Source organism: Topomyia yanbarensis, chromosome 2 (genome assembly GCF_030247195.1).
Source record: "Topomyia yanbarensis strain Yona2022 chromosome 2, ASM3024719v1, whole genome shotgun sequence".
Lineage (NCBI taxonomy): Eukaryota > Metazoa > Arthropoda > Insecta > Diptera > Culicidae > Topomyia > Topomyia yanbarensis.
The window spans coordinates 347,995,254-348,022,560 of NC_080671.1; the positions used below are offsets into that span (position 1 = coordinate 347,995,254).

General features: G+C 39.5%; 2 protein-coding genes across 2 annotated transcripts in view; both read right to left on the minus strand.

Annotated features, from left to right (window-relative positions):
* LOC131684172 (uncharacterized) overlaps positions 1-19,516 on the minus strand; it is a 925,699-nt gene extending 906,183 nt beyond the window's left edge. Inside the window, exon 1 of the mRNA XM_058966816.1 lies at positions 17,522-19,516. The gene's annotated coding sequence lies outside the window, so the exon portion shown is untranslated. The remainder of the gene's footprint in view (positions 1-17,521) is intronic.
* The window catches only part of LOC131680664 (U6 snRNA phosphodiesterase 1), a 117,351-nt gene that overhangs the window by 77,879 nt on the left and 12,165 nt on the right, over positions 1-27,307 (minus strand). The gene's annotated exons all lie outside the window — the stretch shown is intronic.

The window sequence follows — 27,307 nt, forward strand, 5'->3', positions numbered from 1 at the left end:
ATGTAAAAATTGTTCGAAGATGCAAAACCTCCACAGTTTATGGTTTCCCAATTTTTTTTTATCTTGACCATAAACCCAAGTAGCAAATCGCAACTAGTTTTAATCGTCTAAGTCCGAACTATGTTTCAACGAGAGAACAACAAAGTTATTTTTGTTGCACTTGTTGAACATAGATAACATCAAGGTTATTTAATAACATCTTTTGTCACCAGATAATCATTTATGTTGCCAGCTAGAACATGTTCATTAATGTTCCGAGCTGATTGCTGATGCTACAGAGTTTGTTGAAATTTAGTTGCGATTTTGATTTTGTGATATATATTTTGACAATTGCACAGTAGTCCAACACCAAAATTCTTACTGACAACGTTTCAGTTTACAAAGTCATATTCGTGTTATACGTATGTATTCGTCACATACCATCATTACGCCTTTCAGCACAAACTCACACGTATTAATAAAATGCTTTCGCAATACTGAATCAACAAATTCCCAACGAGTGCTTAGCAAAACGAAAAATAAGTTATATTTTTGTTGACATTATATTGCGAAAATTCACCGACGACTACTATAATATATTCGGTGTATCAGAAAAATATAAACGAATAGCACGTATGTCATTGCTGATTTTAAACGAAATGATTAGATCCTTTCCACACAGATTAAATATTTAATATATTTGAAAATAATTTCGGAACTAAGACCAAGAAGGATAGTAGATAGGTCGGAACAAGTAGTATGAATTTGAGAGAAAACGCTGAAAGCACCCTTTACAGATAAATATATTACTAAGGAGATAATATTACAGCAATCAAATACTCCTCATTTCCTATTTTATTGGAAAAATATCAAAGTTGCGAGTATTTGTTTTAAATTGTAGTCTCGTGGTTCACTAGTGGAACATATGTGTACCACTGGTAGCGTTATTCCCAATTCCAGTTCCTTTAACCTGAAGTCTTATTCCTATCCATTGATTTTTCATAAGATGCGCAAGTACATTACTTACATTTAATTTACCGTTGGTTTAAAATCGCTCCTATTTTAGTGGAAATTGTTTATGTTTATAGTGTCTTGTAATTTCCCTGTACTTCTCATAGGAGTATGACCCAATAGTTCAACTATTGATATTATTTCTACTAATGCGGTAAAATAAAGATTCTCTTTTTAAAATTTCTCGTTAAAATCACACATGTCACATGTTTACATTTTTTCGATACACCGAACATGTTATAGTTGGCGCCACCGTACAGTTCGATGCCTGTATAATATGAAGTGGAAACTCCGCTAGCGAATGACGGATCCCAATAGTAGCATGTCTGTAATAACATACGTACATGGAACTATTGAGATCCAGAGCTACAGGTCCAAAGCCCTGGTAAAGGAGGATGGTTGTGATGATCCGGGCCGAGATCACCACGTAAAGCAAGGTAGGGCATAACCCCAATTCCAAGGCGTGAAGCGACCCGTGCCGAGGGATGAGTGATCGAGGGGGTGAAAAAGATGCTCGATCGTTAACGGAGCCTGTGGGGTACCTGGGCAACCCCCACAGTAAGCGTCCCTTACCACGCTAATGCGGAGCTCTGGCGTGGCGGACATATATTTCTCGCGCTACTCGTGGGAATTTTCATGGAGCAAAATAAAAATAAAAATAAACAGACGGAGGTGCCAAACCCCTTCGCAAGAGGGGGTTTGGCGAGGTCTCCCCCCCGTGGGGAGAGTAGTGGAACGATGAGTGCTGTACTCGAAAGCACCAGTGACCCCCCAGCAGCGGTAGGCAATACCCCTACCAATGCATCGGAGGGGCCAATAGCTGCGATGCGCAAAGTAGCGAAGCAACTCGATGCTATAATCGACTTCGCTAGCGCAAAGCAGAACATAGCCAAGGAGTTGAAGTTGAGCCTTCTGGAGCTCCGGAAAGCTGTTCGTGTCGCAAGACAGGAACAGCAGGCATATGTTGAGAGGGTGGAATGTCGGGAGAGGCCCGACAGAGAAACCCAGACAGTGGCCTCCAATAGGGAGGAAAGAGAGAAGGTTAATAGAGGTTCACAGACAGTGGCCTTTACCTTCTATGGAGCAGCCACGTCGATCGGAGCGGCGACCGAGTTCCCCTCGAAGGGAAAGGGAAAGGGCAATCGCAAGACGGCATCGAATGCGAAGCGCCCTAGGAAGTCGCCAGGAGAGGGTGCCAAAACCGACACCACTCGGCGTGCAACCGTCAAGGTCAAACGCCGCCTGGGTGAGGTAAGCGAGGGCGAGAGTGACCTCGCTGTTGAGAGCGATGGTACCAGCAACCCGGCACGACCGGGGCAGGGGGGCTCAAACCCCTGGACGCTGGTTACCAAGAAAAAGCCGGCACCGAAACCGGAGGTACCGCGGCCTGCGAGGAAGGCCAAGGACAGAGGCGAAGCCTTGTGGTTAAAAACCGACAAGGACAAATACGCCGATGTCCTTAAATCGATGAAAGCGGCCGAAAGCCTCTCGGCCCTTGGGCAGGATGTGCGTAGCGTAAGACGCACCAACACGGGAGAGATGCTCCTGGTGTTGAAGCGAGGCGCACAATCAAGTGCAATATACAAGGCCTTGGCCCAAGAGGTCCTTGGTGAGGGCGCCCAAATCAGGTCGCTAGGTGCGGAAACAACTCTCCAGTGCAAACACTTGGACGAGTTCGCGACCGCAGAAGACGTCGCCGCAGCCGTCAAGGAGCAATGCGGCGTCACAATCGAGCGGGCCTCTGTGCGATTGAGGGACGGACCCTCTGGCACCCAAGTAGCCTACCTCAGGCTACTGAATGCGGATGCCAAAAAGGTAACCGAGAAAGGGAAGCTGAAGATCGGCTGGTCGGTATGCCCTATTAGTATACCCCAGCCGCCTTCAGTGGACAGGTGCTATCGGTGCCTAGAATCCGGCCATAAAGCTTACGAATGCAAAGGCCTAGACAGGAGTAAGCTATGTCGTCGATGCGGCGAGGAGGGGCATAAAGAGCGGGGGTGCACTAAGGCATATAAGTGCCTTATCTGCACCTCTAAGAAGCAAGCCCATAAACATGCTATGGGCGGACCTTCGTGTCCCTTCGGCGAGTTAAATAAGAAGAAGCCGTGAGAGTCACACAGCTAAATCTTAACCATTGTGCAGCAGCCCAACAGCTGCTGTGGCAGTCGGTCTCGGAGTCGAGGACAGATGTCGCCCTATTATCAGACCCGTACAGCATCCCTGCCGGCAACGGCAATTGGGTGTCGGACGGGTCTGGAATGGTGGCAATCTGTACAACGGGAAGGTTCCCGGTTCAAGAGGTAATACACCCCTCCGCCGAGGGTGTGGCGATTGCCAAGATCAATGGTGTGTTCTATTGCAGCTGCTACGCCCCACCAAGGTGGCCAATAGAACAGTTCTACCAGATGATCGACAGGCTCTCGTCGGACCTCGTGGGCCGGAAACCGGTAGTAATAGCGGGAGACTTCAACGCTTGGGCAGTGTAGTGGGGCAGCCGCTGTACAAATAGCAGGGGTCAAGCGCTAATGGAAGCGTTTGCGAAACTCGATACTGTGCTAGCTAATGATGGCTCCGCTAGTACATTCCGTAGAAACGGAGTGGAGGCGTGGATTGATTTGACCTTTTCCAGCCCGAGTCTGGCTCCAGGCATGGAATGGAGGGTAGACGAAGGCTACACCCATAGTGATCATTTAGCAATCCGCTTTAAGATCAACTATGGTGTGCAGCATCCGAGGGCGGGAGATCCCTGTCAGGTACGCGGGTGGAAGTCCAATCACTTCGACAGCGAAGCTTTCACCGCGGCCCTGGGACTGGAGGCCAACACCGACAGTCTAAGCGGGGATGCGCTGGTAGCTGTTCTATCACGCGCGTGCGACGCCACTATGCCGAGAAAAACACTGCCAAGAAACGGTAGATGCCCGGTATACTGGTGGAGTGCCGAGATTGCAGCTCTACGGTCAGCCTGTCTCAGAGCTAGACGTAGGATGCAAAGAGCTCGCACCGAGGATGCAAGAGAGAACCGCCGTGAAGTGTTTCGAGCTGCGAAATTAGCCCTTAACAAGGCTATTAAAAGCAGCAAGAGAGCGTGTTTCGACAACCTGTGTGAGAGTGCCAACGCGAATCCGTGGGGTGACGCCTACCGGATTGTGATGGCCAAGACCAAAGGGGGCTCCTCACCCCCAGAACGGTCTCCGGACCGGTTGACAACGATTATCGAAGTACTCTTCCCGTCTCGAGCCACAAGCCCCTGGCCACCTGCACTACGAGACAGTGCGGGCACGGTCGAAATGGTGGCTCCAGTGACGAACGAAGAACTACTCGCAGTGGCTAAATCCCTAGCAATGAACAAAGCTCCAGGGCCGGATGGAGTCCCGAACAACGCTCTCAAGGCAGCGATCATAGCGAACCCGAACATGTTCAGGCTAGCTATGCAGAGATGCCTTGACGAGTGCCGTTTCCCCGATAGATGGAAAAGGCAGAAACTGGTGCTGTTGCCGAAGCCCGGGAAGCCGCCAGGCGACCCATCGGCGTACAGACCAATCTGTCTGATAGACACGACTGGCAAACTGCTTGAGAGGATCATCCTCAACAGGCTCACCCCGTACGCGGAAGGTACGGACGGTCTGTCAAGCAACCAGTTTGGCTTTCGGAAGGGTAAGTCCACAGTGGACGCTCTCAACTCAGTGATAAATACTGCCGAGATAGCGATCCAACGAAAAAGGCGAGGTATTCGATACTGTGCGTTAGTGACACTTGACGTGAAGAATGCATTCAACAGCGCAAGCTGGGATGCCATCGCGCTCTCGTTACACCGGCTTAGCCTACCGGTGGGTCTGTACCGGATCCTGGAAAGTTACTTCCAAAACCGCGTACTGCTATACGAGACCGATGCCGGTCAGAAAAGGGTTCCGATTACCGCCGGAGTCCCGCAGGGCTCGATCCTAGGCCCGGTGCTATGGAACCTCATGTATGACGGGGTTCTGAGACTGAAGTTCCCTCCTGGGGTCAAGATCGTCGGCTTTGCCGACGACGTAACCTTGGAGGTCTACGGGGAGTCAATTCCTGAGGTAGAACTAACCGCAGAACACGCGATTAGCACGGTGGAGGAATGGATGAGCGCGAGAGGCCTGGAGCTCGCTCATCATAAGACGGAGGTAGTTATCGTCAACAACCGCAAGTCGGCACAACATGCAGTTATCAATGTGGGAGAAGTCGCGATCACTTCACAGCGAAGTCTGAAGTCTCTCGGAGTCATTATAGACGACAAGCTGACCTTCGGCAGCCATGTCGACTATACGTGCAAGAGAGCGTCGACTGCTGTTGCGGCACTATCGAGAATGATGTCCAACAGCTCAAAGGTGTGCGCCAGTAGACGTAGGTTACTGGCAGGCGTTGCCGTATCTATCCTCAGGTACGGCGGCCCGTCATGGTCAAGAGCACTGAGGGTAACCAGTTACCTACAGAAACTGGAGAGCACCTACCGCGTGATGTGCCTCAGAGTGATATCTGCCTACCGCACGGTATCACACGATGCATCCTGCGTGATAGCGAGCATGATGCCAGTCGGGCTGGTCATTCGGGAAGATGAGGAGTGCTTTGAGCTACGTGGAAATAGGGGAGCCCGCGAGCGCACCAGGGTGACCTCGGTCGCCAGATGGCAGCGTGAGTGGGACAACTCCTCGAAAGGTAGGTGGACCCACCGGCTGATACCTAGCATATCGAGCTGGGTGGGAAGACCCCATGGGGAAGTTCACTTCCACCTGACACAATTCCTGTCAGGCCATGGCTGTTTCCGTCAGTACCTCCACAGGTTCGGGCACGCGGAGGTCCCAGTCTGCCCGGACTGCCCAGGTGTAGATGAAACTGCCGAACACATACTGTTCGTATGTCATCGGTTCGACGTCGAAAGAAGAGCAATGCTTGACGTCTGTGGCTGGGACACAACCCCGGATACCCTTATCCAGCGGATGTGTCAAACGGTGGAGAAGTGGAACGCAGTCTCGGCTGCTACCATCCAGATTGCCAGTAGGCTACAGGTAATCTGGCGAACCGAGCAACAGACGGCGGGCACGGCTAACTAGTGATTGGTTAGCTGGAGCGAAAAAGGCCAAGCGCAAAATAAGAGAGTGAATGGTCTGTTCATGCCGAGGTAGGTTGGCGCAGCGAATGGCAACCGCGTAAGGGGTAAACCCAGCCACCCCGAAGCAAGACAGAAGAGTGAGTGTATAGGCGTATAAGTGGACTGCCTCATGCCAAGACGGGAGGGTCGTAGCGTAGTATGTTGGAACTAAGCTATCGATGCCTCATGGCGTGGCAGAGGAGTGAAAGGGTGAGCATCCAAGTCAGTCTCACACTGCATGTTAAGGGTGAGCATAAAAGTCAGCCTCACAGGTTGGTAGCAAGCAAGGAATGAAAAAGGTGAGCACAAAAGTCAGCCTCGCATGGTATGTCAGAAGTGGGGCCTAAGAAAAATGTCCCGCATGGGATGCCAGAGGGAGTGACAAAGGTACAATAGAGTGGCACGATTGAGAGTGAATCAGGTGATAGGGTGAGCACCCAAGTCAGCCTCACATGTATGGGTAGGGCGAGCACAAAAGTAAGCCTAGCAAGGAATGAGTAAGGTGAGCACACAAGTCAGCCTCGCATGGAACGTAAAAGGTGAGCACAAAAGTCAGCCTCATGTGGGAGTGTTTGAGAGCGAATCAAAGTGTGATTGAGAGAGCACCCAAGTAAGCCTCATACAGGATGTATGATCGCGCGAGTGAGAGTGAATGAGTACACTTAGTACAGCCATCCCCCCAGAAGTAATACCGAGAGGTAGTTCCTGGGAGGAATGATGGCGGAGCCCAATGGAGTTTAGTCGGTATTAATGGCTGGTCACCATTCGAGTCCGACACGCCCCCAGTGCACCCCGTGTGGTAGATTGGACCCTACCGTTAGCACGTGTACTGGGCTAGGACATAAAGGTCTTCTCCATTGTAAAAAAAAAAAAAAAAAAAAAAAATAATATGAAGTGTAGCGCATGATGTGTGACCGGTGAATTTTCGCAACGTAATGGAAACAAAAATACAACTTAATTATTATTTTGCTGAACTTTAGTTAAGAATTGGTCAATTCTGTGTTGCGAATGCCTTTCATCAATACGTATGAGTTCGTGATTCAAGGTATAATGATGATATGTGCCTGATACGTATGTATGACAAAAATACGACTTTGTAACTAGAACGTTTTCTGCAAGAATAGTCTTGTACAGGGTCATATTAAGGAAAGGTATATTTTGATGTGAACTGAAAATTGTTCAATGGAGACAAACCGTATGCTAGAAAATAGTTATTCACAAATCAAATTCTTTGCTCATTGATATAAATTTGTTTGAAAAGTGAGCGTCGGTGTTTCCTTAAAATCACAACCCTAATTCGGCCCTGGATGGCTTGAAAGCCATGTTTTTACATGCATCATTTTCTAAGGTATTGGAAATAAAACCTCAACCGACTCGCAAACTTTCATAAAAGTCATCCATTAAGGCGATTTATGTCACTAATTTATGATTAAAATGGTTTTCCTTCAATAATATTGTATTCCAATATGTTTTGGCTTTCCTCATAAAAAATTGTTTTTAAAAACTATTGCGAATTTGGTTTCATCAAGAGCGCGTGAAATAATAAGAAGTAGATTTAAATATCACTCGATAGGCTCTGATCCGCAGTAAAATTTGTTGCGTTATTGATAATTTTTGATATGAAGAATAACACTACTACTCATATTTAAACTATCAAAGTACATTTAGACTTGGTTGTCATTTTCATTTCCACTGGTAACATAATCTTAACATGTTTGTATGAAAATATATTACTTTTCAGTTGCGATTGACAGTTTAGGTGAACGACAAAAAGGTATGATTAAGTAATCTACATTCAACATATTGGCAACAATATGATTGCCTTTAGCTATTCTCGCATCGTTATTGTAACGAGAAGGAAACAAGTTTCTACTGTTTTGCTCAATCATAATTATGTTGAAAATCGGCCTAAAACTGCGCTTTTTGGGTCGCGCGGGAAGTTTGATGTCAGTCACAAGAGAACTTTTTTTTTTGCCAACTGGTTATGAAATAGTTGCTGCAACAAAAATTGCTATTTGGGAAAGGTTACAGACTTTTTTTGCTCTAAGGGTGCGTAACTGGAGAGAGAGAGACTTTGTATACTAAATCTAATAACCCCTAATCGCCATTGAATTCAGCACTCAAATGTGCGCTCTAAATTGCTTCTTACAAAACTTATTTTTTATTTATCTTTGTTTTCAATCCCGCTTGATAACTATTTTTTTAATAAATGATACAAAAAATCTTCAAATTCTCTTGAAAACAGATCTTCATCACAACAAAAAAAATACTTGTAACTTTACGTCTTGCCAGATGCACATAAAAGGAGCGTCCCAATTCACAAAAAATTACATTAAATTACATGTAAAATTGTGAGTTGTTTGGCATTTCCTAGGTCATTCAGTCTGAGTTTTACATCAAAAGAGTCACAATATTTAATTTTATGCATCATAACATGTAAAATCATATTATCAGACAGGAGAAATACGTCGCTACGTTGCTTATGTCGAATGTAATTTTCATTTTCATTTTATCAGGACACATGTTAGTGAACTCGGGTGATTCGTAGTTATACTGCCTAAGCTCGACCCTCATTAACAGAAGACAAAGATTAAGCCCGTACGATATTAAGCCTGTTCTAATGACCCTGCCACTTCTAGTTTTTCCGATCTGTTTACTTCACATCCTTGCTCTCACTTGAGAACTATGGCTCTAATTTTCATAACTTTTCCTACCCAGTAATCTCTAGCTAATTGAATGTCGTTAAAATGTAAAAAAGTAATTTTCATCTTTTCTAAGAGTGTGCGAGAGACAAATGAATAACGTCATTTTTCAACATTTCCTTCTACTTTTCGAAAAATAAACGCGTTCTCAGCAGCTTTTGGCCTTAACTTTCTATCAAGTTCCGCAAGCTTGTTCACTTTTCAATCTCATAAACCCCTGTACGGTGGTGTGACTGTATTACAATCACTGTAAGTGCTTCACAGTGTATGGCTCAAAAACATACATAGGCAAGTGAAGGATCACTTCCTTAAATGTGTTTGCTCTTTTTTACCACCCAGCAGATTTCCTGTGTACTTTACTTTTTCGATCAATTTGCTGTGTTGCACCCGAAGGTAAAAGGTAAAGTCTTTCAAAATTTACCAGCATTTGATGGAGGCCTGATTGAAAGCCGGAGTGAGTTTGACGACCTAGTGAACGAAAGTGCTATTGAAAGGTGTTCCGCATAAACAACTACAGCAACCAGCTTGAGACGGGTAAATGGAAACATTTCCTGCAGAGGGATCAATACAGTTTTTGTTGTATTTTTTTGACTATCACGTTCTCGCATTTCACATTTCAGAACAACTACTGCATTCATCAAAATCAATCTACAGAATGTGCGACCAACCGGTTTATGGCGGGCACGACAATGTTGCAGTTCTCCCATGACTTCTTATCTATCGTCGATCAAAGTTGAATTCACTCTTCTAGTAGAGTCTGTAAATGGCTTTTATTGTAATCCTTCTGAGTCATGCCAGATTGTAGAAAGGGTCAAACATACAACCACCAAACTGATACCTGCACTTTCCAAGATAAGGATAAGGAGGGAAAATAATAAACAGCACAATCAACCAACACAATAGTGTACGGCCGGCCGGTCGTGACCCGCCCAGTTTCACACGCTGTTATCGTTTTCTCCCGCGGGGAAAGGTAAACAATACTTGCCCCGTTAGGTAATAGATTTGCAAAATGCAATTCATGTGAAATATTTCCTCTTTGGCGGGCAGGAACTGCGGTGTGAAATCGTATGTTCCAAATGCAAGGTCGACAATATTTTTAAAATAATCTTATAGGGGCGGATGTGGATACTTTACTTTCTGGTCAACATAATTGCATGGCGTAATCACAATATACGAGAAATATTTCATATTTGAACGAATATCATGCTTTGCAAAGCACGGTGCTATTCGTAGATTGCATACTAACGATTAGCATGTTGCCTATAGGTTGTTTAACTCATCTTGCTTGTGAGATAAATGATTGGGAATGAGACTTATCTGATTTGAGTTCAGAAGAAATTCTAGTTTTTAGTAATGTCATGAAAACTATTAATGAAAAAAAAGTATTTGCACAAATACTTGTGTAGTTGTGTGTATGTGTGTATTAGACTGCCCAGAAAAATAATGAATTTTTGAAAACTCAATCGACCCACCCCTGGCTCGATTTCTAGTCCCACCAGGAGCACTTGCTCCAAATTTGAAGCAAATCGGACAAGTCTAGCTACCGAAACAACGTGCCTGAAGTTTGTATGGGATTTTTCGACAATTTACATGGAGAAAACCCACTATCTCGCATTTTCACCGCCAGGTGGAGGTGTATGCATTGTAATATCACTATAAGTGAAAATAAGAGAGAGAATTTAATTGTCTACAATTTTGTTGAAGACTGCTGGTCAATCCGGCTGTGATAAAACAAGTTATTGAACTTTTAACGAAGTGATGTCTGAGTCAGTTTTGCATGGGGCCTAGCAGTGCATGGTTGTGTGGTAGTACTCGAGTCCCGCAAACTGTACATTTTTGTGAAATAATGGTTAAATTTAGCCGAATAGTATGTTAAGAAAAAATTTAGTACATAATGCGAGTTATGTTTCGATTAGAAAATTTTAGTTCCACCTATGACCGCATAGAAGGTGCCAACACTAACTTTTTATAGAAGAGAGATAGAATATCGAGATGTTCGGAAGAAATACTGAAAAATGCCCGTTCTACAACTTTGTAGAAGACACCTAATTTCTATCTCTGCCCGTTGAAAAGTTAGTGGTGGCGCCCTCTATGCGGCCATAGATGGAACTAAAATTTTCTAACCAAAACTTGACTCGTATTATCTACTATTATTCTTCCGAACATGCTCTTGAGTTAACCTAACCATTATTTCACAAAAATGGCTAGTTCGTTGGAATCAAGTACTGATACACATCCATGCACTGCTAGGCCCCATGCAAAACTGACTCAGACATCACTTCGTTAAAAGTTTAATAACTTTTTTCGATAAATCCGGATTGACTAGCAGTCTTCGACAAAGTTGTATACAATCAAATCATCTTTCTTATTTTCACTTACAGTGATAATATGATGCATACAGTGCCATCTGCCGGTGCAAATGCGAGCTAGTGTGTTTTCTCCATGCAAATTTTCGAAAAACCCCATGCAAACTTCAGGCAATTTGGAGCGAGTACTTCTGGTGGGACTAGAAATCGACATAGGGGTGGGCCGATAGGGGTCATTTTTTTCTTGTCACTCTAGTGTGTAAGTATGTATGTATGTATGTGACCAACAATTGCTCATCGGTCACTCGGAGATGGCTGAACCGATGTTATCAAACTTAGTCTCAAATGAAAGGTGCAGCGTTTCCATAGGCATCGCATTTAATTCCGACTTTCGGTTCCAAAGTTACGAATTGAAGCGTGTGATCACGCATGAAATTCCCATATAAATCGGTATCAGCATGTTATCTAAAAGGTGCAAATCTTCATAGTGTTCTAAACTGCTTGGAGTTAAAGTTTCAGCTGACTGCTGCCCACCCTAGTACCAATTGAGGTTTTATCGTAGTGTTATAGCCGCAGATAAAACTTAAATAGCACTTGTAGCGTGTTATAAAACTTCAATTGTTACTTGGGCAATTAAAATTAAACACACGTTGAACCGGAAGCTCCGGGAAAGTGGCTAAGTTACTGAATTGAATTCACATCTGCTTCTTAGAAATGTCTGATTCGATTTGCTCAAATTAAGTCTCAAATGAAAGATCCAAATTCCATTGGAATTGAAGTTCTGGTTCCAGTGCTACGGGTTAAAGTGTGCAGTCACATGCGCAATTTCGCCTACAAACTGGTGCTAACATTATATCTAAATGATACAAAACTAATTGAGATAAGTTCTAAATTGCATGAAATTATTGATCCTGATCACTAATTACAAATAAAAGTCTCTTTGAGCACATCGAGAACCGTTGAGGAGGAAATGGTTAGGTTCCGAAATTAGATTCACACCTGTTTCTCATTTATTGCTGACATGATTTTCACAATCTTTGTTTTGGGTAAAGGGTATAGTAATCACATTAATTTGATTCGAACGAAGTATTGGTTCCGGAGTTATGAGTAAAAGAAACCGATCACACAAGAATTTCTCATTGAAATCTTTTTGTCTTTCTCCAATAGAAAGGTTGTGCAATCACTCTGAAAATGAACTGGTTTCGTCTAGAATGCGTCTATAACCCATCACTATGGGAATATATGATATCTTGGCCTTCCAAATAACGTCACTCAACCATTTCCGTAATTTCGAAAATACTCTTATTGTTAAGTTTATCAAAAATATTGCTGAAGCTGAAGTAGCCATCTTGAATTTCAAAATGGATCCAGCATTCATTTTTATCTTTTTTATAATCTACTCTTCAAACCTTGTCCAAAAATACTTCTCGATTTACCGAGATATTTGCTCAACAGAAACTCGCCATCTTGGATTTGGCGCTAAACATAAATTTCCATCAACTGCTCGTCAAACTCGATCCCCATATTATTGGGATTGTTAAGAATATTGCTCAACCGGAAGTCGCCATATTGAGTTTCGAAATGGCGCCAAGCATCAACTTCCATCATCTACTTGTCTAGCTTATTCCCAAAATACTCATGTTACTAGGGTTATTGTTCACCCCTTTTGCAGGAATATCTGCATTCACTTCACTTTCCTTTTGAGCGATTCGTTGTATCTGCCATGTGGCAAATCTTGTGGATCTTGGGATCTGTATTCAGAGACGTTCGTTGAACTTGATACTATATTAAGTTTAATGTCATGAACCTCAAGGAGTATATAGAGATAAAATCATACGCTTGTAGGTCTTAAGTTTTGTGTTCGAGAGAGTTCTTGAATAGTCATGAGCATCAATCTCATGACACTCTTTGAGTATTGGGGCATTGCAAAAAAGCACTCCCCCCCTTAGTGTGACAAATGTCAAAGTAAGTTCAGATGATAAATTTCGCATCTCTTGGACGATTTTAAACCCTCGCCCACTTCACGTGGAGTTTTTGACATTCGCACTCTGGCAAAATATGAGGAAATATATATTAAATATAAGGTAAAATATATACTTTGAGGAAGTTCTCAAAAAATTACAATTTATATTAATTTTGAAATCTAAGTATTTGAACGTAGATATTTTCGATTCTCTAAAAATACAACAAATCGGGGTTTTGGGAACAGGGGCGAACCCAGAAAAAAATATCGGAGGGGGTCCGAAATTTTGATTTTGAAATGTTTGTTTTACAATACGTAATATGTAATAACTTCATTAAATTAAAATCCTTTTTGGTGGTCCAATTTTACTTGGAATGAATTTTAGTTTAGAACGAATTTAAATAGAAGCTTATGGTGCCACGAAAAACTCGATGTAAAGATGCACAGTCAAATCTATGACATCCATCTTGGAACTGTAGACGCAGTACAAAGGGGGTATTTCTTGATTTCCTTTATTTACCGATCGTTACATGCGGCAACATTATAGTCAATAATGGAAGTATTGGCCATTCTTTAGATGAAGTGAAATATTTTTAGACTAACGGTATATATTCTAGAGGGATGACGCATTGAAGAAATGTCAATTTGCAAATACGAAATTTTTTATATCTTGCAATATTTACTAAAAAATAGCTTATTTTTTGTAAAAAGTATATATAACTTTCTAACGAGTGAAGCTAGAGGTTCAATATATTAAGACAAATTGTTCTCCTTCAAAATATATGAAAGTATTTCTAAAGTGACATTAATGAAAAATCAAAACTGCAAAAATTACACAAAGAAAACCATTTTTAAGAAACACCCTAATTTTTTTTGGTAAATTTCTTGTAAAATGAAAAGTACATGACATAAAGTTTCAGTGTCTTCGACAAAGGTTTTTAAAATTTCATTTTCTTCAATTTTCTGGAAGACAGCGAAACTCTATCTAGAACCATTAAAAAGTTAATTTTCTGATCACCATGAAAGTAATTTAAACATATTACAAAGAGTCAATTCCTGAAAAACCAAATTTTTAATATAACTTTTTCAGTTTTCATTTTTTTCCAACCAATCCTTCAAATGTTTTTCAGAGTTTTTGAAGACTAACTTCAAAACTCTAGTTTTTATTGTTCAGAAGATATAAGCACTTAATATTTCAAAAATAATTTTTTTTAAATCAATTTCATGAAATTTTAAAAAATATCATATTCGCCATTGTTTGCTCAAGTATAACTCTAACCATGACCTTATTTAAAGTTCAAAAAGAATTATCTTTCATTTGCTCCAAATGAGTGATATTGTTATTCCAAACAACCCCATTTTTGGCGAAAAAGTGCTCATAACTTTTCAACGGAAATAGTTAGATATATGGTGCCATGAAACAAATTATTCGCCTTGAAACTATCCTAAAGTTGTCTGAAGACTACTTCAGTTTTAAATGAATACAGCAAAAGTTATTTGAATAAAACTGTATTTCTAAGAAACACCCTAAGCTCCGACTTGAAATTTGTTGTAAAATAAAAAGTATGACAGATAGAGCTTACATGTCTTCAGCAAACTTTTCCAAAATTTGTCGTTCTAAAACTTCGCAGAAGGTCGTGTGGTTCTAGCTAGAATGATTAAAAAGTTATTTTTTTGATCTTGGTAAAATTAGAACCACTCTAACTGTTGTTTTAACAAAAAAAGGGGCTCGTAAACTAGGAAAACTTCTCCAAAGACTTAATAAGGCTAAACTGTTTAGTTTTAGTGAAATCTCAAATCTCTCCTGCTAAATTTGCATTCTGCACCACTGAGCAATGAAAATGAGAAAATATAAATAAAATCATACAAAATGGAAATAAATAATAAAAAAATGTGCCAAGATCCAAAATGGTAAATATAATCAAAACAAAAAACACGAGATGTGGAAAATTAAAAAGTTGAACAAAAAATGCGCAAAATAAAAAAAACAATATCAAGAAAAAATAAAAACAGAAGAATAATCTACTAGGTTTTGAATAATTTAAAATAAAACAAAACAAGGACAAATAAAAGAAACTGAAAAGGGGGAACTAAACAGACTACTGACAAAAATCGAGGTAATACAAAAATATTGAAATGATACTAAAAATAATAACAACGGCAAAACTACTATTTGAATGAACCATTAAAAAAAACGAAAATGTATAAAGAAATAATCAAAAATTAAATTGAATGGGTCAAATTTAAAAGAAAACCATAAGCGTAATTCAATATGAATAAAATAGAATATTTAAGTGAATAGAAAAATTGGGCAAAACTTTGAAAGCGCGTAAAATGAATAAAAATGAAAATTTTATGAGAAATTTCATATATCTTGAGCGTTTTTTCAAAACGTCATATCTGCAATGAGTTACTCTCTTTGTTTACTTTTTCTTTCGATTTTTACGGCGTCACTATAACACTTTTCACTTATTTTACAGTACAGATCGAAAGACGGTGGTTTTAACTAGCATATTATGCAAAGAGTTGAGGGATAAATGTTAAAATGACCGAATTATTAACAGAAGAGAAAATAAACAAAGAGAGTAACTCATTGCAGATATGACGTTTTGAAAAAACGCTCAAGATATGAATTAGACAGGAAATTTTGAAAAATTGAGAAGAATAGGTAAAACGAGAAAAGATAAAAACGACATGTTGGAATAATAGAAAGACAAAGAAATAAAGATATTTGGAAGATTAAATTTTTTGGATCATAGAAAAAAAAATCAATAAAGAAGAAATTTGAAGATAAAACGTAAAATAGCAAATGGAAAAATAGAAACATCACACAGAACAAAACAAAAAATGCGACAATGGTTTATGATCTCCCTAAAAGTGAGATAAATTTTCCAACTTTCTTGTAAGTGTATATATTCAAATTATGTCTTCGGCAGAGTTGTAGAGCAAGCTTTTGTCTACAACTTTGGCGAAGAGATAAAGCCGTTATCTTTAATATAGTCAACACTATTGCTGGTTGTTTGTGGATGACCCCTTTAAAGCCTATTCATTGATATAATATTTTAAATATCTTTCTGACAAGTTCGTTATGTTCCGTAAAAAGGATTGAATTATCAAAATACACAAATTTCTGTAATACAACAATGGCTTATTTCGTGCATTTTCAAAATAATTTGGAAAATTTTGAAAAATAAGGAATTTCAAATGGTGATTAACGTGTTGTTAACGTGGAAAAAACTGAGCTTACGTCAATAGTGTTTTTGGATTACTCATCAAAAATAGCAAACTTTGTCATTTTCTGCTATGATTTTCTTGATTAATCCTTCTATAAGTAAGATTTACTAACCTTTTTTGAAAATGAGCTTACGTCCTTGGAAAAGTTGTGGAGATTGCTTTCACGAATATATTTGCTGAATACACGAACTCTCTTCTTTAAATGCTTAAGAAGTTGCAGGACTTTATATTTGGATGAATCTACATTTTTTTCAAGCATCTTTTTAATTATAATTCCTACGGGTTTCATATATTCTACGAAGTAATTTCAATCATCAAAATACATAACTTTTATTACGCATATTTTTTCTTATCTCAAATGTTTTCGAAAATATTGAACATTTTTTGAAAGACAATTGCTTTTTCAAATCATCTATAACTCTATTGAGATTTACATTGCTAATTGCTACTAGAGCTGGCTGCCCGTTCAAAAGTCCGATAGATAGACCGATGTTAGCTTCTAGAAAGATAGATCTTCTAGATCTTGATAAGAAGAACAAGCATGCTGGAGCATTATCTACGATATTTAAGAAGCTATGTTGAAAAATAAGGTTCTAAGGGGTCATTTACAAACAACGGTTAATAACTTCAAGTGTATTTTAAATAGAGATTTTGAGTCTTCAGCACAGACGTTCGCAAAAAGAAGTTCTTTAATATTTCTGAAGACTTTATCTTTTCTTTTACACTGAAAAAATTGTAGCAAATATCTCGTTTCAAGGGGGATCAATCATTGTAACTATATCATCAAAATGAAGATCTTGGCCGATCATAAAACTTCACAGAAGACATCATTGCTGTACGCTTTACCGTTTTCGCGTGAATAATTTTTCGCACGTTTTGGCGATAAAAACCACTGTGCGATGTCTCGAAAAACATAACTCAGTCGTTTTACTATGTTTCTCCACCGCTAGCCCATTATTTATACAACAACATCAAGGTTATTATCTCCGGTTTAAAATCAAAAGCCCAAAAGACTAAAAATTAAAGCCCAACCCGAAAGACAGCTAAATTGCCAAACAATCCATGGTCAATTGAACCGAACAGAAAACGGCCCCATAATACACCAAACCCCCGATCAATTGAGCTCAATGCCACTAAAACTACCGCCCCATCTATGTCTATATGTATGTACGTAGATACGTACTGAACAAAGATCGGCGCATCTTACCTGGTGCCGATTGCGATGTTCTCCAGCCGAGAAACCGAGAAAACCGCAGCAGAGTAGAAAATTAATCCAATTTCGGCTGCTATACCGGTTGAAACTTATCTCGCTCTGCCAAAGCGCTGCTCCGCCAATGGATTTGAAGCCGTTCCGAAGGCCACCATTCTCACCTCACTTGCCTGCCTCCTGCGCACAAAATCTGCACTAAAACCTTTTGGATTTGCACCAAGCAAATACAAATACATACACGTGCACTTCACTTCGGCGGCTCGATCGAGATCAATTTCCCTCGTTTGATCACCCGTTTACTCGCTTTTTACCTTCGTTGGGTTTTTTTGTTGTTGCTTACACGAATTTCATGTTTCTCTCCGTTGTTTATTTTCGCAATCGCTTCAATTCGCGCTGTTTACACACAATCTCGTTGCAAGATCTGCTTTTATTGCTTTTTCGGCTGTTTTCCTTTTTTTTTTCTCACACTTTGCAATCGTTTGTTTTGATCCAAACAATCTTTCCTAGCTTCATATCTCATTCACGAGCGCGAACGGGGCAAAATTTCGTAATAGGCACTGCTACCATGCTTGAACCATGTGTTCCACACGCCTACCAGCAGCACCCCCCGTACCACCACTACTACCAACAACCGGGAACCGGATCCGAGAGTGTACGAAGCAAAACAAAAACAATAAAGTGGGTGCAGAGAACGATCGAGAGTTGGGGCTTCCTCGCCGCAAAACCGATCACTAAAACATATGTTCAAATGAGCTGGAATTTGGGACTCGAGACAACTGTATTTGCTCTTTTCAGCCGACTCGCCTTCATCTGCATACGAGTGATAAACGAGACAACGGGTTTTTTTGTTACTTTGCGTATTCCGAGCAGGTCCGAATCTATCTTCTATTTTTGGCCGACCACCGCACTCGTAATCGATTCACCAAGGCTGGAATATCTGATTAACTCTGGCGACAAAGTCGCGATTTTAATATATTTACAGGTCGGCTTATCTGTTTCACAAAACTGCTCAAATTCCACGTTCGCTTGAAGCCACACAAAATTGCGAATCGTTTCTCTTCGGAAGAAGACGTGAATAATTTTCTCCCACTATTTCTCTCCTGGCTCTCACCGAACACGATACTTATTCTCAGCCTTTCATAGTATTTCTCACAATCGCAACATATTTTTTTCTGTTTTCACTGGTCTGTCTGTCCTCCCTCGTCGTACCACTGACACACTACACCTATATGAGCCTTCCGCCCACACGACACCGGCAACCGACAAATGAATATTGTGATGAATGTAGCAGATTTTCACTAAACCACGTTCGCTCCGTCGAAACACACCTACTACTACTGCTACTACCACTACTAGGTGGATAGGTTTTGGTTGCTATTTAAAATTCACGTTGGCTCGAATTTCATCCAATAATCACTACCTTCCACCCCGATTTGATTAGACCCCTGAAACTTGGCCAAAGCCAGACACTTTCGTTTCACCTCTTTGCTTCCTGTTTTTCTTTCTTCAAACCTATTCTAGCCCTTCGCCGGACGGTAGAAGAGACACTCGCCGGAATCCAGCCTCAATCGGCATCGGTATATCGAAACACACGTAAGACACAACTCTCGTTCCGTGTAGTTTTAGTGAGGAACAATAATTCCCAGCCGAATCAGCAGGGAATCCGTCCCAAGCGGACAAGGGGGACGACATCCATGGAACATATGACAACCGGAATGCCGCCGACCGCCACCGTCACCATTCTCCCGATTTTACCTGTCGCATACAAACACACACACGCAAATCGCATCGAACCGAACAAACACGACCCGCCGATAGCTTATGGCTATTGTGTAAGCCTCCCTTTTTTGGTGTCCCCCACTAGCTACTATCCGCACGCTGGTTCTGATGGGAATGTGCTAGGATTATGAAAAAGAAGGCAAAAAACGCCACGCGCCCGTTCGACGTTATGACCCCGGAGCGAATCTGCAAAACTCGACCGAACGTTGTCGCGTACTCCACAATACTAACGATACAGTTATTGGGGAGCGCTTTAATGCGAGCTCCAACCCAATCCACACTCAAAGGCGGCAGCTGCGGGGCCGACAACGGTCCCTTGCACCACCCATCGGCAACCCTATACAGAACACAGCATATAACTGAGCTGAGCGCTACAGTCCAGTCCAGCCAACATCATCATTCGCTCACTGGCTCTCTTTGTCTCTCTTGCTTTGGCTCACGCGCGCGTGTGGATAAATTGCACATATCGTAGCTTGTTGCGATGAGAGCCGAAAGAAACATTTAAAAAGATGCACTCACCGAAGGGCTCCAAACTGCGTTTTGCCCGGCTTTCATTCAACCTACATAGATAGTCATTCCTCGTGCAGTGCTGTCTGCGAGCGAGTGGAAAGCCGTACATAACTATTTTCGATTTGCTGATGATGACGAAATCCAATGTTCTGTAACTCAATTGTTCAAAATAAAACTATTGAACTCCCTGTTATTATTTTTCGGTTCATGCTTTAAATTGCCATAGCTCAGTAGAGTTGAAGAATTCAGAAGAAATTTAACAGAACAACCCGCAATACGCGAAACGTTAGTGGATTTCTCGTTGCAATATTGACCGAACCAAGTTATAAACTATATTGACCGCCATTTTCGTTTATAAGATCAAACTTTTTGAATGGCTACGGTCAGAGCCGTAGCGTGGACTTGGCGGGATCTCAGATTTGCGACCCCTTCGTATTTACTTGGGCCTTTTTCAATTGAATTTTGGAATAATGATTTAAGGGGGAATATGAGCCTTTAATCAAGTTTTCTGGTGCATTTCCCAAAAAAAATATTCTGGACTAAATGTATTCAGGGACTTTCGCATGTTGCAAAGCATATTTTAGTGTTCACAAACCATTTCTAGTATCAAACGAAAACACTTTTGTAAATATCCTTCGTCTCCATGAAGTTGTCAATGCAGAAAATAGATTAAATGCGACACCAAGCATTGGGGCTCGTACGTTCATCGGGAATGCAAAATTCAAAAAGATCTTAAGACATATTCAATTATGTTGTGTTTAACCCATCTTTTCTCTAAAATTCAAATTAAAGGCACTTAAAAATTATTTTGGCTTATAAAATCGACTTCATTCGCATTAAAGAAAAATTAAATATGGCCTGCGAATCCATATTCACTAAAAGAGAGGGTTAAAGAATATATATCCATACAGTGCTGTTCGAAATAATAGCAGTGCGTGCGTTTTCAAGTATAATGTTACGGATATGCATATGTTTTACATGATTGCATCGTGTATAGTAAAAAAAATTCGGTACCTGGTGGTCGTCTAACTTACTAACGCTTACCTTTCGAGTCAAATAATACCATTTTATTAGCATCAGCCCACTAAATGTTACGTCACTTTTCGACGGCCCAATTAATGGTGTGAAATTCGGCAAAGTTCAGATGTTTGTAAAGGTGCCGTGTTGTGAATAGTGGTACTTTTTCTCGGACTTCTGGCATGCAAATTTGTCTTTATCAATTGTTTTTTACTCATTGAAGTTACAATAGAATGTTCCGGCCTTTCTTGAATTCTCTCGAAGCCATAAACGAATATTATTTTGCATCTGGCGATAAATTTGAGCGGATGTTGCTCGCTTTCTACCGCCAGTTTCACTTTTGTTTGTCCAGTAGACTGCCCAGAAAAATGATGAATTTTTGAAACTCAATCGGCCCACCCCTGAGTCGATTCCTAGTCCCACCAGGAGTACTTGCACCAAATTTGAAGCAAATCGGACAAGTCTTACTACCGGACCAACATGCCTGAAGTTTGTATGGGATTTTTCAACAATTTACATGGAGAAAACTCACTAGTTCGTATTTTCGCCACTAGGTGGCACTGTATGCATCGTATTATCACTGTAAGTGAAAATAAGAAAGATAATTTAATTGTCTACAACTTTGTCGAAGACTGCTAGTAAATTAGGCTTTGTTAAAAGAAGTTATTAAACTTTTAACAAAGTGATGTCTGAGTCAGTTTTGCATGGGGCCTAGCAGTACATGGTTGTGTATCAGTACTCGAGTCCCGCGAACTATAAATTTTTGTGAAATAATGGTTAAATTTAGCTGAATAGTATGTTTACAAGAATTGTAGTAAATAATTCGAGCTATGTTTTGGTAAGAAAATTTTAGTTTCACCTGTGACCGCATAGAGGGCGCCACCACTAACTTTTCATAGAAGAAAGATAGAGTATCAAGATGTTGGGATGAAATACTGAAAAATTCCTGCTCTATAACTTTGTGGAAGAGACCAAATTTCTATCTCTCGCCGTTGAAAAGTTAGTGTTGGCGCCCTCTATGTGGTAAAAGGAGGAACTAAAATTTTCCAACCAAAGCATGACTCGTATTATTTACTATAATTCTTGTAAACAAACCATTGAGCTAAAACCTAACGATTATTTCGCAAACATGTTTAGTTCGTGTGAATCGAGAACTGATACACAACCATGCACTGTTAGTCCCCATGCAAAACTGACTCAGATATCACTTTGTTAAAAGTTTAATAACTTCTTTTAACAAAGCCGGATTGACTAGCAGTCTTCGACAAAGTTGTAGACAATTAAATTATCTTTCTTATTTTCACTTACAGTGATAATACGATGCATACAGTGCCACCTAGCGGCGAAAATGTGAGATGGTGGGTTTTCTCCATGCAAATAGTTGAAAATTCCCATACAAACTTCAGACACGTTGGTCCGGTAGTTAGACTTGTCCGATTTGCTTCAAATTTGATGCAAGTACTCCTGGTGGGACTGGGAATCGACTCAGAAGTGGGCCGATAGGGGTCATTTTTTTCCTGTCACTCTATTGTCCAGTGCAAAGCATTGTGTATCTTTTTAGCAGAACACTGTAAAAAATCCTGAGCTTCACGGTATGTTTTGCCACTAGCAATCTACCGTTTGGTGAGATTTCGCTCCCCGACTGTATAGTGCTTCGAACGACCCATTTTCGTGAAATACTACAACTTGTAAACTTTTAATTTCCAGTTAATTGTGAGCGTAGGAACATAATACTGGACAGAACAGATAGCATAAACTGAAAATCTTGAAAACTAGCGATTTAAAAACCTTTTGTGGTAGCGCTGCTATTTTAACGAACAGCTTTATATCGACTTTCTTCCGAAATGACAGCCATGTTTTGTAAATAACAAGCCAATGATTCCAAATAGTGGCACGTTTTACTCTTCGTACTATACGCCACTTGCAAAAACATAGAATGTTATTGGAGAGTAGAACGCATGGGAGCATTGTGCATCAAACTCGAAAAAATATTGGCGCTGCTATTTTTTCGAACAGCGCTGTATATTTTAATAATAAACTAAAGGAAATAAATGGTTCTTGAGGTATTCATGGTACCGATATTGAAGACATGGTTTTGAGAAAAAATGCGCGTAATGTTTTGCATTTGATACGCTTACAGATAAAAAACGGTTTTGTGGAATGTCATTTATCTTCACGAATAACAATACGATTTGTCTGAATAGGAATAAATCAATATTCTACTTTTAGAGAAAAAACGCTTTTAATCCACCTAACAGTGTGATGAGACATTTGTTATAACTCTTATCACTCTCGGATATTATATCGTTTGAGAACATTTAGAACTTGATGTTTCGCGATGTTTTTGATAACACATACTACATAGGATAGTGAAAGGACTCAGAGAATCGCTTAAATCAGCATAGGACAATATCAGCGCTAGAAATCTCAAATGCTAAACCAAATCAATGGAAAAGCGGAAAAATGGCCCATAAAATAGACGGACAAACGAATTATTGTTAATGCCCTGTTAATAACGCATCTAAAATTCATAAATTTAAAGATTTAAGAATTCAAAAAGTCGGATTCGAAAACCCAATATTTCAAAAATTGAAGAACTTTAAAATTTTGGAAATTTCAAAGATTGAAAAATTCAATAATTCGAAAGTTCAAACATTCAAGAATTTAAAAAAAAGAAAAATTCTTAAATGCAATAATTAAAATTTCAGAAAAATCAACTCTACAATAATACATAAATTAAGAAAAAAACGAAAAATGACAATAATACTATAAAACAAAAACTAAAGTTCAAATATAAAATAGTTCAGAATTGCAAAAATCTAAAAATACAAAAAAACAAAAATACAAAATGAAAAAAAAATACATATAAAAAATACAAAAGTACAAATATTTAATAACAAAAATTAAACAATTTAGAAAGCAGGAATACAGAAATGCAAAAATTAAACATTCAAAAACACGTAAACACAAAAATAAAATAATATAATAATGCAAAAAAACGAAATCAGAAAAATACAATATTAAATAATGCAAAAATACAAAAATTAAAAAATACAGAAATGCAAAAATACATACATTCAAAAACATGAAATGCAAACATACTAAAACACAAACATACTAAATATTGAAGTACAAAAAAAACAAAAATATAGAAACAAAAAATATACGAAAATACAGAAACACAAACCACAAAAATACTAGAAGTGTGCGCTGATGAAAAATGTCGTTATCGGCGGCGTTGGTGTGATTTGGGTCGGCGGCGCGGCGTATCAGCATGACGCCGTTTGCTAAAATCATCGGCGGCGAGGACGAACGACTTGCTCAATAATCTAGCTATGTTGGCTATTGTGTCTGCGTGTTTTAAAATTAAACCAAATATTGATGACGTAGCGGTGTCAACAGCTTTAAGTATAACACTGTGGAAATAAAATAAAAGTAAATATTTTAGCAGACCCAAAATTTCGATTGCTAAAGATAAATTTAAATCACCGTTCCTAATGCTTGAAATGCCAACCGTTACGAATATCGATGCTAATACGGTTTCAAAAAGCATGAACAGTTTTACGCCATCCATTTCAATTTAATAAATATTCCTCAATAGATAAAATAACAACCCAAGTAACCATAAGCATGAAGCCATTGCACTATATTGGCTATACATTTGCACTAACGTTGCATTGAATCTCTATTACAGCATTAACAATGCAATAAAGTTCTATATTATCATCAATAATGCATAACTGCACAGCCGCAAATAGCATTATCGCTTGCTCTTTATTCGTATATAAAGCTGATTTAACGCGTACCTGCTTCAAGGATCTTTACAGCATGTGAGCTTTACAAGTGCATTTAGTTCCATTATATATGTGGGTTTATTTGTTATGCAACTCTTCTTGAAGATTATATTCGGCACATTTCATTTCAATCGAACATATGCAATATAGTCCAGGGAGCAAACGCAGCGCACTTACCGTGAAGGACAAGACACGGTACCTCAGTTCGAGACTTACTAAAGGTAATTTTCGTAAAACATTCGTAGGGTGATGAGCCCATTTGCGCTATGTTTCTATTATCACCCTACCCGTTTGAAACGTAACTAACTTCAAATACTGGCCAAAATAGAAAAAATATTGGTTTCGTTTATTTGTCCATATTTTCAGCTTAAATTGTTCTTCGAAACATACTCTAACGTTTTGCTTAAAAAGAAAAGCGTTTTCGTTTGATAATTTTTGTATGCAATTATTTGAAATCAGTGATTTTTTTACACATTTTATTAGCTTGAAAGCCATTATCCCTCAATTCAGATTGCTCAAAAACTACTTACCCAAAGTCAATATATAAATCAAAATCGTGCTTTTCATAGCAAACTCCAGCAACTACAATCAATTGGGGTCAATTTTAACTTTTCTTTGTCATTTTTGGGTAGGTTTTATAAAAGTGCTCACTTTTTTCAATTTTCTACATATTCGTTAGTAAAAAAAAGTACCTTGTCGAGCAATGTCGGGTAAACCTGTTAAAGGAGATAATTTTTTGGAGTGTCCCCCACTGTTCCACGAAGAAAACATTCCCAATTAAACCCATTCGGTTTTTTACAGCTGTTTGAAAATGTCGTGTTTTTTGTTCAAATTTAAGAGAATACAATTAAAACAATTAGTATTGGGGCTATTTAAAAGATCTTATATGAAAAGGTTAATTTGAGACGGCACCGATGGTTGAGTGGTAAGCGTGACTGCCACTCATTCCAGTTAGTATGAGTTCAATTCCAGCCAAGGCCATTGCGATTTTTCTAAGGTGATAAAATCTGTGGTGACGTCTTCCTTCGGAATGGAAGTAAAGCGGTTGGTCCCCGGTCCATGCGTTGATGGATCGATATCTAGTCCAGAAGTGAAGTCACTTCTCTGGCGTCGGTAAAGAAGAAGTAGTATTCAACTTGTTATATACTTACTAACAAATATCCTCCACCCGTGATACTTGTGGAGTGCGCAGTAGTATATACGGCCTCTAGCAAAAGCAAGTATCGGACTGACCATTCCTTCACTTTCCTCCCGCGATCTACGTTAGGGCCTGGCCGGCGCCGGTATTGATCAATAAACAATTTAGGATTACCAGTAGTTGTACATTGAAAGATGTTTCGTTACTCCCAAGCATAATTATCTACTTATTCCCTGTGCAACTTCAGCCAGTCCAGATCGATAACGGAGTAGCGGCCAGAGGTGGTCGCACAAGCTCAAGCTCAAGCTTATATGACAAGAATGATTTGATTGAGTCCCCCATATTATTTTTGTTAGATTGCGTCCATTAACCAAATTGAGCTATTATGACCACGATAGCCATATAAAGGAGTGTGAAATATAACTTCCACTAACCTTGCTATATGAAACGTAAGGTACACAAGTTGCCTTGGAAACGTCAAACAAATTATGCAATCTTCTCATTCCAGTTCCTTGTCTCCGGATTGCAAGTGTTGACGTGAATAATCAGATTGAATACGATAATCACTTGGATAGATTTCTATTAACGAATTTACATAAACTTGAATAATTTTTTTCTGCTATAAGAAAACCAGAAAAGCAAAATAAACATATGAACTTGAAACAAAATGTTTAATTTATGATAACAGTTGTAATAGACTAAATCTCAATGCGAGGTTTCCTCAAACTGATAGATTACTCTAAAAACACGTTTACATTGAAAAAAAATAATGCTCGTGGAATTCGTTTATTTTCGGCTTTGCATCACACTGCAAGGAAGTTTAATATTTTCATTTTTTAGTCAAATATTGTCTAAACCCATGAAAAACCATTTTGCATCACTTGTTATCGTATAAAAAAGCTTGAAAACATGTGAAATAATTTTGACCATGTATTTGATATAGTTACGCCACTGTGCGTTGGTTAGAGCAGTGTCTGCCATCTTTGTTCAACGCATTGGTAGCGCAATGGTAGCGCAACAATAGGGGCACTCGATTCGAGTTTTCGTCGCGCTCAAACACGAGAATTTTACTGTTTTCAGTGTATTTGTGTTATTATATTGGTTCTTAACAACGAAGCAAAGCTGTTGATGTCAATTTTCACGCATTCCATTGATTGTAGGGCGAAAAATTAACGAATTAGTGAGGTACCTTGCTTAGCATGGTGAAAATAGGCTCTTTACCTTATCATGAGAGAACGAAAACTCATTAAAATATTCATTACAATGCATTAGAAGAGAGTCAATTACGGTTTTAAACAGTACATTTTATTTTCACATTTTTCCTTTTTGCTCATCATACCGAAAGGAAACATAAGGGCATGTTCAGGAGTGTTTCAGTTCTAGATTCATAATTTTGACAGTTCTATAATATAAAACTGAAAATTTTAAAACTAGAACTTGCTGTCCCCAGCAGCTGTTTTAGAGGGTGTTCTATTCAGTTTAAAATTCATGTCTCGCAATGTCTTCAGAATTACTGCATTCAAATTTATTTTTCCCCAGTCTATC